We start from the raw sequence: 13,212 nt of genomic DNA, 5'->3' as shown, positions 1-13,212 counted from the left end.
CATCAATTCTATGTATGTTTGCTCTTTTAAGAGAGTCTCAAAGATTGTGTGTTCTATTCATTACTATTGTTATTATCTGAATGTGATAGTTCATCAATTATATCTTCAAGTCCTGATACTCCTTTTTCTACTTGATCAAGTCTACTAGCGAGGCTTTTGCTGAGCTTTTTAAAAAATATTTTGTTTTCATTTATTTATTTGAGAAAGAAGCAGAGAGAGAGGGAGAGAATGGGTGTGCCAGGGCATCCAGCCACTGCAATGAACTCCAGACACATGCACCATATTATGAATCTGGCTTAAATGGGTCATGGGGAATTGAGCCTGGGTCCTTTGGCTTTGCAGGCAAGCACCTTAAGAGCTAACCCACCTCTCCAGACTTTCACTGGAGCTTTTTTAAAATTATTATTATAATAGATATTTATTGTGATTCAGGTTTAACCAACTTTATAAAAATACAGATGCATCTGCAAATCTCAATTACAATTACTTCTTTGCCCATTCTTCACTCTTTTCTTTCCCAAATAACCTCTTTCAGATATGGTTCAAGGTAGAACTTATCCTCCTCCTACTTTGTCCACTGCTCCCAAGGCAAAATCTGATGCCTCAGGGACAGGTCCAGTGCCCTCCTAATGTGAAACATCCTGTTGATATACAGGTTCCCAGGAAGCCCTCTTAGAGATTCTTTCATGTCTTCATCTTCATACATTGTATTATTGCACATTAACCCAGTTTACTGAATCCTGCAGCACTGTAGTACCACTTTAGAATACCATCCAGCCACGGGCCTGATGCTGAAACTTCGTTGGCTGGATGCCTCTAGTTCTAAGAGGGAGGGGAAAAATGAGGACTCCAGTCCTATTTCTCCTCGTTACCTTGCCAGCAGACTTGCCAGCCATTTGACCCAAGACCCACTGAGCTTTCTGATACTAAGCTTTTATTTCCAAGGTTTAAATTGGGTTATTTTTCAGAATCTCTCAATTTCTACCTAGTTCCTCTTTCATATCCTGCTTTGTATTCCTGATTTGCCAACTATTTATTTTTATTCTTTTTGAAGTCACTCACTGATCATTTTGAAAAATTCTTCTGAACTCTTCCCACAAAATTTCACTCACTTTTGGTGGAATCAGTTACTGAGGATTTTTTGTAGAAGGTGTGCTGCCTTTCTTTCACACTTCTTGTTTCTATGCTGAGATAGGATGGAAATCACTTCCTACATATGTAAGAGTCTTTTAAGGAGGCAGCCTTCTCTCAATGATGTCCTCTGGGATAGTGACTTGTTGAAGTGCTAGATTTAATTCTAGATGAGTTTCTCTGCAGTTTCTATTTGGCTTGTTTGGGATCAGGTTTGATACGCTGCCTATTTTGGCAGCGCCTGAGCGGCCTACTTTCTCTGTATGTCTTACAGGAGTAAGAAGCTTCTGAAAGTTCAGGAAGATAGGTTGTAAATGTCAGATTTCTTGGGATGTGTCCTCTATGGCTACTCTTTCAGCTATGTCAGCACTGTGGGATCTGAAGTAGTATGAGAGTGACCTATGCATGCTAAGGGCCCTCTTTGGCACAGTGCCCACAGCAGCTATGACTCCTCTCTACTGCTGCTATGAGGATGAATGAACAGAAGTGACACTTCAGTGCTCTTCACCATGCATACTTGGGACCAGGTTGTCAACTGGGTGCTTTTATCCCCCTTATTCTGTAATTTGAAGTAACTACTAATGCTTGAAAGGAACCAAGGTGCAATATCTCTCATTGGCTGGGAGTGTAGCTCAGCAGCAAAGCATCTACCAGATACACCCGAGGCACAAGGCTTGATCCCCACACTGCTCATAAAGAAAATAGTAGCAACAAGCACAATACATTAAAAAACAGCAGATCCAAAAATACAATTAGGGGACTTCCGGTTAAGATGGCAGCATACATACCATGCCAAAGCAGCCTAGGGGGGGGAGAAATTAAAAAAAAAAACAAAACAGCAAAATACATACTTTTACTAAAAAGTGAGATGTATAGGAAATTGAAATGGCAGCGGAGAAGTAGGAGAGATCCAGAGCATCCAGAGCCCACACAGGCCAGCAGAGGCGCCTCCGGCAGGTCCGCGGACTGTGGCGGTGGTGGCAGTGCACCAGAAAGCTGCCAGGCTCGGTTTGAGCAACAGGAAAAGCCAGGTGAAGGGAGTTTCCACTCACACTGGAGCTCTCCACAAACTCAAGAAATGTGAAGGGAGAATGGCAGTGAAAAACTGAGGAATAGATCACAAGGTAGAAGAATATGTGGAACAGCAAGAGAACTAGAGCAGCATTAGCAGCCTTCCCTCCCCCACCACCAGTGCCCAGCTCCAGCAAACAGAGCAGTGGTCCAGGGACCTGGCCACGCCAACTTGAACCCACAGCAGGACCCAAGCAGGAGCAGAGGTAACTGGGATTACACTAGAGAAGGGTCTCACCTGGTCACAAGCTGACTTGGAACCCTCAACAGAACAGAAATCTTAACCTCCTTATTGTCAGGATTAAGGGAGTGGGTGAGGCTCCACATAGCCTAAGAGACAGACAGAGGATCTGGTTGTGATAATACCTACTCTTGGATAAATACTTTGAGCTGCTTTTCATTGAAAGTGTACATTGTTTAGTTAAATTTTAGAATGTGCCTGTATTTTGTTCCACTCAGCCTACTTGAATACTCTCATAGCAAGCAAAGCCAACACCTAGGGTCACTTTTGTAGAACTCTGAGGGTCCTGAGAGCCACACATAATGCCTTAAGCTCCTACCCTGAAGTTATATAACATCAGATTCACTGATACATCTAATAATACCCAGCTAACTAGAAAATCCAATCATTAAATAAACCAGGATGCAAATATATATATATATATATATATATATATATATATATATATATATATATATATATATAAAATAACACAAGAAACACCAAAAATCAAGACAATATAAATCCACCAAAAAGTATTAATGCATCCAATGACCTCCAGTGAGAATGAGTTAGAGGAAATGCCTGAGAAAGATTTCAAAAGAATGATTATAAATATGGTCAAAGAAGAAATCAAAGGAATGAAAGAGAAACTCAAAGGAATCAAAGAAAACACAGGACACCAATTTAATGAAATAAAGAAGGCAATACAAGACATAAATAAGGAAATAGAAATAATAAAGAAAAACCAGTCAGAATTACTAGCAATGAAGTACACAGTTAATGAAATAAAAAACTCTGTAGAAAATCTCACCAATAGAATGGATGAAGGAGAGGACAGAATATCTAAGCTAGAAGACCAGGTGGCAGATCTAATACAGTCCAACAAAGAGAAAGACAAACTTATAGAAAAGTATGACTGGGAATTTCAAGATATTAGGGAAACTATGAAAAGATCAAACATAAGAATTCAGGGCATAGTAGAAAGAGAAGAATTTCAGTCCAAAGGCATAGTAGGCATCTTCAACCAAATCATAGAAGACTTCCCCCAAATTGGGAAAGAGGTGCCAATGCAGATACAGGAATCGTTTAGAACACCAGCCAGACAAAACCTGGAAAGAACCTCTCCTCACCATATTATGATCAAACTACCAAACATACAAACCAAAGGAAAAATATTGAAAGCAGTCAGAGAGAAAAATCAAGTTACCTACAATGGTAAATTTATTAGGATTACAGCAGACTATTCAACACAAACTTTAAAAGCCAGAAAGGCATGGAGTGATATATTCCAAGTCCTGAAAGATAACAACTGTCAACCAAGGTTATTTTATCCTGCAAAACTATCCATTCATATAGAAGGAGAAATAAGGACATTCCATGACAAAAGCAAGCTAAAGGAGTATTTGAAGACAAAACCAGCTCTACCGAAAATACTTGATAGGATCCTCCATGCTGAAGAAAAAGAAAACCACACATACAAGGAACCAGGAAAAAACAAAAAATACTCAAATACTAGTTAACACAAGAGAGCAAAGGTAAAACTGGAAGAACTACAAAAAAAAATGGCAAAAACGAATACACACCTTTCAATATTATCTCTTAACATCAATGACTTCAATGCTACAACCAAAAGGAATAGGCTTGATGACTGGGTTAAAAATCAGGATCCTTCAATTTGTTGCCTCCAAGAAACCCACCTTTCTACAAAGGATGGACACTATCTTAGGGTGGAAGGTTAGAAAAAGGTGTTTCAAGAAAATGGACCTAAGCCAGGCGTGGTGGCGCACGCCTTTAATCCCAGCACTCGGGAGGCAGAGGTAGGAGGATCGCCGTGAGGTCGAGGCCACCCTGAGACTACATAGTGAATTCCAGGTCAGCCTGAGCCAGAGTGAGACCCTGCCTCAAAAAAAAAACAAAAAAAAAAAAAGAAAAGAAAATGGACCTAGAAAACAAGCAGGGGTTGCTATCCTAATATCTGACAAGGTAGACTTCACTCCAACATTAGTTAAGAAATATATGGAAGGCCGCTTTATATTGATTAAAGGTACACTCCTACAGGAGGACATTATAATCCTACACATATATGCACCTAACACAGGGGCCCCCAAATTCATCAAAGAAATGCTATTAAAAGTAAGTTCACAGATGATACCAAACACAGTGGTAGTGGGTGACTTCAACACCCCACTCTCATCAATTGACAGGTCATCCTGGGAAAAAATAAACAGAGAGACATCTGGATTAAATGAGATCATAGAAGGAATGGACCTAACAGATATCTACAGGATATTTCATCCAAATGCTGCAGAATATACATTCTTTTCAGCAGCACATGGAACACTGTCTAAAATACACCACATATTAGGACACAAAGCAAATATTAACAAATACAGGAAAATTGAAATAATTCCTTGCATTCTATCTGGCCACAGTGGAATCAAACTACAAATTGATAGCAAGAAAGTCTATAGAGCATACACAAAATCATGGAAACTAAACAATACACTACTAAATTATGAATGGGTCAATGAAGAAATCAAAAAGGAAATCAAAAAATTTATAGAGTCAAATGATAATGAGAACACAACATACCAAAATCTCTGGGACACAATGAATGCAGTTCTAAGAGGTAAATTTATAGCCTTAAGTGCCTATATTAAGAAATTAGAAAGGTCACAAGTAAACGACCTAATGCTTCACCTTAAAGCCTTGGAAAAAGAAGAACAAAGCAAACCAAAAATCAGTAGACGGGAAGAAATAACAAAGATTAGGGCAGAAATTAATGAAATAGAAACAAAAAAAAAAATCCAAAGAATTAATGAAACAAAGAGTTGGTTCTTTGAAAGGATAAACAAGATTTGATAAGCCCTTAGCAAATCTGACCAAAAGAAAGAGAGAAGAGACACAAATTAATAAAATCAGAGATGAAAAAGGTAACATCACAACAGATTCCAGAGAAATTCAAAAAATCATAGGGACATACTATAAAAGCATGTACTCCACAAAGTATGAAAATCTGAAAGAAATGGATGATTTTCTTGATTTATATGACATACCTAAATTAAATCAAGATGTGATTAATCACTTAAATAGACCCATAACAAACATGTAGATCCGAACAGTTATCAAAAATCTCCCAACTAAAAAAAGTCCAGGCCCAGATGGATTCACTGCTGAATTTTATCAGACCTTCAGGGAAGAACTAACACCATTGCTTCTTAAGCTTTTCCAGGATATAGAAAAAGAAGGAATCCTACCAAACTCCTTCTATGAAGCCAGCATCACCTGATATCAAAGCCAGGCAAAGATAGAACAAAAAAAGAAAATTACAGACCAATCTCCCTCATGAACATAGATGCAAAATTCTCAACAAAGTAGTGGCAAACAGAATACGAGAGTATATCAGAGAGATCATTCACCCTGACCAAGTAGGCTTTATCCCAGAGATGCAGGGATGGTTCAATATATGCAAATCGATATATAAATAAGTTATATCAATTATATAAATGGACTGAAGGACAAAAATCACATGATCATCTTGTTAGACGCAGAGAAAGAATTTGACAAAATCCAACATCCCTCCATGATAAAAGTCCTACAGAGACTGGGAATAGAAGGAACATATCTCAGTATAATAAAGGCCATTCATAGCAAACCTGCAGCCAACATATTACTAAATGGGGAAAAACTGGAAGCTTTTCCACTAAAATCAGGAAAAAGACAAGGGTTTCCACTGTCCCCACTTTTATATTTAATATAGTACTGGAAGTCTTAGCCATAGCAGCAAGGCAAGAGACGCACATAAAAGGGATACAAATTGGAAAGGAAGAAATCAAGTTATCAATATTTGCAGATGATATGATTCTATATATAAAGGGCCCTAATGACTCTACCAGCAAACTGTTAGAGCTGATAAACAACTATAGCCATGTAGCAGGATACAAAATTAATACACAGAAATCAGTAGCATTCCTATATGCTAACAACAAACACACAGAGGATGAAATCAGAGAAACACTCCCATTCACAATTGCATCAAAGAAAATAAATTACCTTGGAATAAACCTAATGAAGGAAGTAAAGGATCTCTACAATGAAAACTTTAAAACACTGAAGAGAGAAATTGCAGAAGACACTAGGAAGTAGATAAACATTCCTTGTTCCTGGATTAGAAGAATCAATATTGTGAAAATGGCAAACTAACCAAAAGCAATCTACACATTTAATGCAATCCCCATCAAAATTCCAAAGGCATTCTTCATGGAAATAGAAAAAATAATCCAAAAATTCATTTGGAATCACAAAAAACCTCGAATATCTAAAATAACACTGAGCAACAAAAATAAGGTGGGAGGTATCACCATACCTGATTTTAACCTATACTACAGAGCCATAGTAACAAAAACAGCATGGTACTGGCACAAAAGCAGACATGTATATCAATGGAACAGAATAGAGGACCCAGATATAAGTCCAGGTAGCTATAGCTACCTGATATTTGATAAAAATTCCAAAAATACTCATAGGAGAAAAGACAGCCTTTTCAGCAAATGGTGCTGGGAAAACTGGATATGTATCTGTAGAAAGATGAAAATAGATTCTTCTCTCTCTCCATGCACAAGAATTAAGTCCAAATGGATTAAAGAACTTAACATCAGACCTGAAACTCTGAAATTGCTAGAGGAAAAAGTAGGAGAACGCTTTCAACATATTGGTCTTGGCAAAGGCTTTTTCTGAATACAACCACAATTGCTCAGGCAATAAAGCCACAGATTAACCACTGGGAGCTCATGAAATTACAAAGACTTTGTACAGCAAAGAACACTGTGAGTAAAGCAAAGAGGCAACCTACAGAATGGGAAAAAATCTTCGCCAGCTATATATTGATAGAGGATTAATATCTAGGATATACAAAGAACTCAAAAAGCTAAATAATAAGAAATCAAACAAGCCAATTAAAAATGGGCTATGGATCTAAATAGAGGGTTCTCAAAAGAAGAAATATGGGTGGCGTATAAGCATCTAAAAAATGTTCTACATCCCTAGTCATCAGGGAAATGCAGATTAAAACACACTGAGATTTTATCTCACTTCTGTCTAATTGGCTACCATCATGAAAACAAATGATCATAAATGCTGGCAGGGATGTGGAAAACGAGGAACCCTTCTACAATGTTGGTGGGAATGCAATCTGGTCTAGCCATTGTGGAAATCAGTGTGGAGGTTCCTAAGACAGCTAAAAATTGATATACCATATGACCCAGCTATAGCACTCCTAGGCATATATCCTAAGGACTCATCTCATTTCCTTAGAAGTACATGCTCAACCATGTTTATTGCAGCTCAATTCATAATAGCTGGGAAATGGAACCAGCCTAGATGTCCCTCAACTGATGAGTGGATAATGAAGATATGGCACATTTATACAATGGAGTTCTACTCAGCAGTAAAGAAAAATGAAGTTAAGAAATTTGCAGGAAAATGGATGGATCTGGAAAATTATACTAAGTGAGGTAACCCAGGCCCAGAAAGCCAAGCGTCACATGTTCTCTCTCATGTGGATCCTAGCTACAGATGATTGGGCTTTTGTGTGAGAAGGAAAAAAACTCAGTAACAGAGGCCAGTAAGTTAAAAAGGAGATATAAAGGGAAGATGAAGGAAGGGAGGAAGATACTTAATAGGTTGGCATTGTATACATGTAAGTAGAAGAATAGATTAACGGGGGTGAAAAGGCCCAAAGTGAGGTCAGGGGAAGAGATTGAGTAAAGCAAAGGTGAATGGATGGCTTATCAAAATCTAAGAGGATACAAATAAATCATATGGAATCCTCTGGTTTTTGACAATGGAACACTCAGGAGCCATAGATCATTGTTAGAAATTTTTCAGTGCCATGGATGGGATACCTCCAGTGAGTTGCTGGCCAGGGAGGTCCCTGATGCCCCCAAAACATTATAGGCCATTGCTGAGGCCCTTGGTTTCCTACCAGGAATAGAGGATAAGTCCCTATTGCTGAAGACTCCACATACTTGGGCTGCAAGGCCACTGAGAAATCCTGCTGGAACTGAGCTGATAACCTCCTCCATGTAGACTAGCTGACAGAAAGCTGGAAGAAGCCATTCTATATGTAGTTCAATGGGAGAAAGAGATACAACCAGTGAAGATACTCAACAGTGGACACTGCAAGCCTTATAATTGGCCAGCCAGGCCAAATGAGCCAATGGGTGCAATAGTGGCACGTCTGTCATGGTGGAAACCAACTGCCCTCTAATTAATTGGACTGGAGGCCCACTACATGGGAGGGAACACATCCCTGATACTGAAAACTTAAAACAGGGGGAGTCATGAGCCCTGCAACATCTTCTGATGTCTGGATAAATGTATATACTATGCTTATCAAACTGCCCAGTAAGCACTTCTCTTAATATTTATACCCTTATATTAATGCTACTCTCACTTTGGGTAGAGAATCTTCTCTTTTCAGATGGCAGTGACCTTGGGATGACGCATAAGGTATCACAGTGCTGGAAAGAAATGACTGGAGTACTGAGTAACATGTCGATCACACCTTCCAAGGCTCAGGGTCTAATGCAGAAGAGGTGGTGCAAAGAATGTAAGAGCCAAAGGAAGGGTAGGACTCCTTACAACGTACTCCTTCCAGACATAAAATGGTCTGGATATCCATGACCTCATTGTGCCTGACACTACCTAAACAAGACCATCATAAGAGGAGGAAAAGATCATGACATCAAAATAGAAGAGAGACCGATTGAGATGGGGAGGAGATATGATGGAGAATGGAATTTCAAAGGGGAAAGTGGGGGAGGGGGTTATTACCATGGGATTTTTTTTATGATCATGGAAAATGTTAATAAAAATTGAGAAAAAAAAAGAAAAAAGAAAAAAATACAATTAAAAAGAAAAACAAGTAAAGGGCTGAGATGATTCAGTGGATAAAATGTTTGTCACTAGAGCTTGCACACTTGAGTCTGATCTCCAATCCCCATGTCAAAAGTCAGAAGCCAGGCTGCAGAGATGGCTCAGCAGTTAGGAGCCTGTGCTGCTTGAGCATGAAGGCCTTATGGGCCAGAGGTTGCCAAGTTCAACTCCTTGTAACCCATGTAAAGAGCTGAACATGGCCACACGTCTGTAACCTCAGTTGGGGAGGGGGTAGGGCCAGAGACCATAGAATTGTGAGACTTGATGAGGGTCAGTAGCTTCTGGTTGAAGGAGAGACTCCTTCTCAAAGAAATGTGAGAATGAACAACAGGACACACAGTGGTCTCCTTTGGCTTCTGCATACATGTGCATGGGGTGCAAAGATCTGCATACATGTGTATATACCACACATCACACACACCATGCATGTAGTACACATATAGGTGTGTACATTAAGAGAAAAAGCCAGAAGCCACAGCAGACTTCTATAATTCCAGCATGCTAATGGTGAAATAGAAGGTAGACTAAAAGAATTTTCTGGAAGCTCATGGTGAGCCCAGCAAAGAACAAAACCCTGCCTCAGACTAGGGAGATGATTCAGTGGTAAAAGGTGCTTGCCTGCAATGCCTCTTGGCCCAGGTTTTATTACCTATATAAGTCAGAGGCAAAAAGTGGTATATGCATCTGGAGTTGGGACAAGAGGCCCTGGCACACCCATACACACATGTAAATAAATAAATCATTTTAAAAGAAACCCTGCCTCAGGTCTGGAGAGATGGTTTAGCAGTTAAGTCACTTACCTGCAAAGCCTAAAGACCTGGTTTTAATTCCCCAGAACCCATGTAAAGCCAAATGCATAAAGTTATGCATGTATCCAGAGTTCATTTGTAGCAGCTAGAGGCCCAGGCATGCCGATTCTCTCATTCTTTGTCTTTTTCCTTTCTCTGCTTGCAAATAAAATAGATAATTTAAAAAAAAAAAGAAAGAAAAGAAACCCTGCCTCAAATGAAGTAGACACAGACTGGCCAGGAGGCATTGCAAGCAAGAACCTTTTACCACTGAATAATCTCCCTAGTCTAAGTTATCCAAAGTTATCCTCTGGGCTGGAGAGATGACTTAGTGGCCTATGAAGCCTAAGGACCCATGTTCGACTCTCCAGATCCCATGTAAGCCAGACACACAAAGGTATGGCAAGTACAAGGTCACATATGCCCCGGGAGTTCGACTTCAGTGGCTGAGGCCCTGGCATGGCAATTCTTGCTCTCTCTCTAAAATAAAACAATTTTTAAAAATGAAAAAAGTGGGGACTTCCGGACAAGATGGCAACCGCCTAGCTGCGCTGCAAATACCGGGGAAAGAAAGATAAATGCAGATCCTTAGGAGAGAGCTGCCCCAACATACCTCACAAGGGGCCTGACTGAAACTAAAGAAAATTGGCGAAGCAAGCAAGAGTGCTGTTTTCCTGATGAACCGGATACTAGCACAAAGGGGAAGGAGACCAGCACAGAGAAAAATCAACTCCTACCAAATCAGAGAGCCAGAGCCTCAGAGGCCCCCAACACCTCAGCACTGAAACAAACCAAAACTGAACCCAACATGGCTCAGGGAAATTTTGTGGAAGAGGGGGCAGAAAGAATGTCAGAGTCACATGTTGGGTCATGATATGCAGAGACATTTATCATACCAATAACTGTGGACTAACTCCACAATGCACAACCCATTTACATCAACAAGGAGGGTCCATTGGGAGTGGGTAGATCATGGATGAACCTAAACAATGGTACCAAACGGCCTGTATTTGCTGAAAAGAAAACTAATAAATTAAATTAAAAAAAAAAGAAAAATGAAGCCGGGCGTGGTGGCTCACGTCTTTAATCCCAGCACTCGGGAGGCAGAGGTAGGAGGATCACCATGAGTTCAAGGCCACCCTGAGACTACATAGTTAATTCCAGGTCAGCCTGGACCAGGGTGAGACCCTACCTCGAAAAACCAAAAAAAAAGAAAAATGAAAAAAGTTATCTTCTGATCTCCACATGCACACAATAGCATACACACACACTCATATACTATACTACCACACATGAACATGTACTCACACAGAGAGATTACTTAAAAAAATACACTTTTTAAAAAGCCAGCCATAATGTAATTGTAGCAGGCAGATTCAGGTTTGCTGAGATGAACTTCCAGACCAGGAACAGTTAAGGAGGAAGGGACTTATTGAATCTTAAAGATCCAGGGGAAGTTCCATAATGGCAGAAGAAGCTGGCCTATTTTCACAGGACCAAACACAGAGAAAGAAGCACAAGCCCAAAAGTCAAAAGCCACACAGCACAGCACACTTCATGGAACTCCTGCTAGGCACACTTTGCATATCTTTAGATTAAAATCTCAAACCCACCCCCACACCTTAACATCTGCCCAGTGACATCTGCAGCCACCTTCAAACTACAAACTAACAAAAACACTGAATATATTGGGGGCCATTTATTCAAACTACCACAGTAATATAAAAGGGACAAAAAGAATTTAGAATGAACTAAAAGTTAACATAGGCAAAAATATTTAAGGGGAAAACAAAAAGGGTGAGCAAAAGGGAATCTAGTTACAGAAAAGAATAAAAAAGAAATCCAGGGCTGGGAGAGATGGTTTAGCAGTTAATGTGCTTGCCTGCAAAGCCAAAGGACCCAGGTTCGATTCCCCAGGATCTATGTAAAGCCAGATACACATGGTGGTGCATGTGTCTGGAATTAATTTGCAGCAGTTTAAGGTCCTGGCATGCCCATTCTGTCTCCCTGTTTCTCTCTAGTAAAAATATTTTTTAAAAGAATTTTAAAAAGAAATGGAAAAGATTGTGAATAAAAATGAATATATACTAATATTCAAAAAGGTCTTAATAAAAAATGTTTCCTCTTGGGTTGGAGAGATTGCTTAGCAGTTAAAGCACTTGCCTGTGAAGCCTAAGGACCTATGTTCGACTCTCCAGATCCCACATAAGCCAAATGCACAAGGTGATACAAGCACACAAGGTGACACATGCATACAAGGGGCACACTCATCTGGTCTTCAATTGTAGTGGCTGGAGGCCCTAGCACACCCATTCTCTCTCACGCCCGCATTGAAAAAAAAAAAAAAAAGGCCAGTCTGTTGGGCCTGCCTCAAAGAAAGAAAAAAAAATTTAAATGTTTCCTTTCCACTCTACCAAGAAGGTCTATTGTACAGGCAAGAATGAGTATGCATCCTGTGCCAGCGAGGTCTTTTCATGACCTTCTAGGCGCTGCCTCTCTTGGAGAGAACACAAGATTGGGAGTTTATTCACTCTTTCCTTTGTGTTGCTTGCCAGGGGCCAGTGGGAATTGTGACACTTCTCAGCTGCCCCACGCTGCTCCTCACCATGAGTGACAGCAGAATACCCAGCATCCCTGGCAGAAATTTGCTCAGGTGTTAGCACTGTACACTCCTTTGTCACTGTGGCTCATGATGGTCTCCACCACCTTTTGTTCTGCTGCACAGTTGTCACTGTGCACTGACAGGGCAGAGGGATCCACAGACCCTGTGCACCTCTCACGCCTCTGATGAACCAGGTCTTAGCTCCCACACATGAACTCATGCAACTACTGGATGGCCCCACCCAAGCCCCCATGGCTGGTTTCCCAAGTTGCAGACCTGAAGGAATAAGCAAGCTCCGTTCTTTCGTCCCAGATCCATTCCCACTCACACAGTTCTCATGGGTTTTACCGCAGTCTCTCCCTGTAAGGCCAAACTGCCTCTCAAGGCAGATGTGTGCTGGTTCAGGTATGTGCTGCAGGTTGCTTGGAGACAAAAATAGTGCAGGACTTTTACCTTCCAAG

The 13,212-nt window shown here is 40.3% G+C and overlaps 1 pseudogene; it reads right to left on the bottom strand.

The window, feature by feature from the left end:
* Window positions 1–483: 483 nt before the first annotated feature.
* LOC101617250 lies at window positions 484–896 on the bottom strand (annotated as a pseudogene).
* Window positions 897–13,212: the final 12,316 nt, after the last annotated feature.

The sequence above is a fragment of the Jaculus jaculus genome, chromosome 7, assembly GCF_020740685.1.
Source record: "Jaculus jaculus isolate mJacJac1 chromosome 7, mJacJac1.mat.Y.cur, whole genome shotgun sequence".
Taxonomy (NCBI): Eukaryota; Metazoa; Chordata; class Mammalia; order Rodentia; family Dipodidae; genus Jaculus; species Jaculus jaculus.
This window is presented reverse-complemented; position numbering and strand designations above follow the sequence as displayed.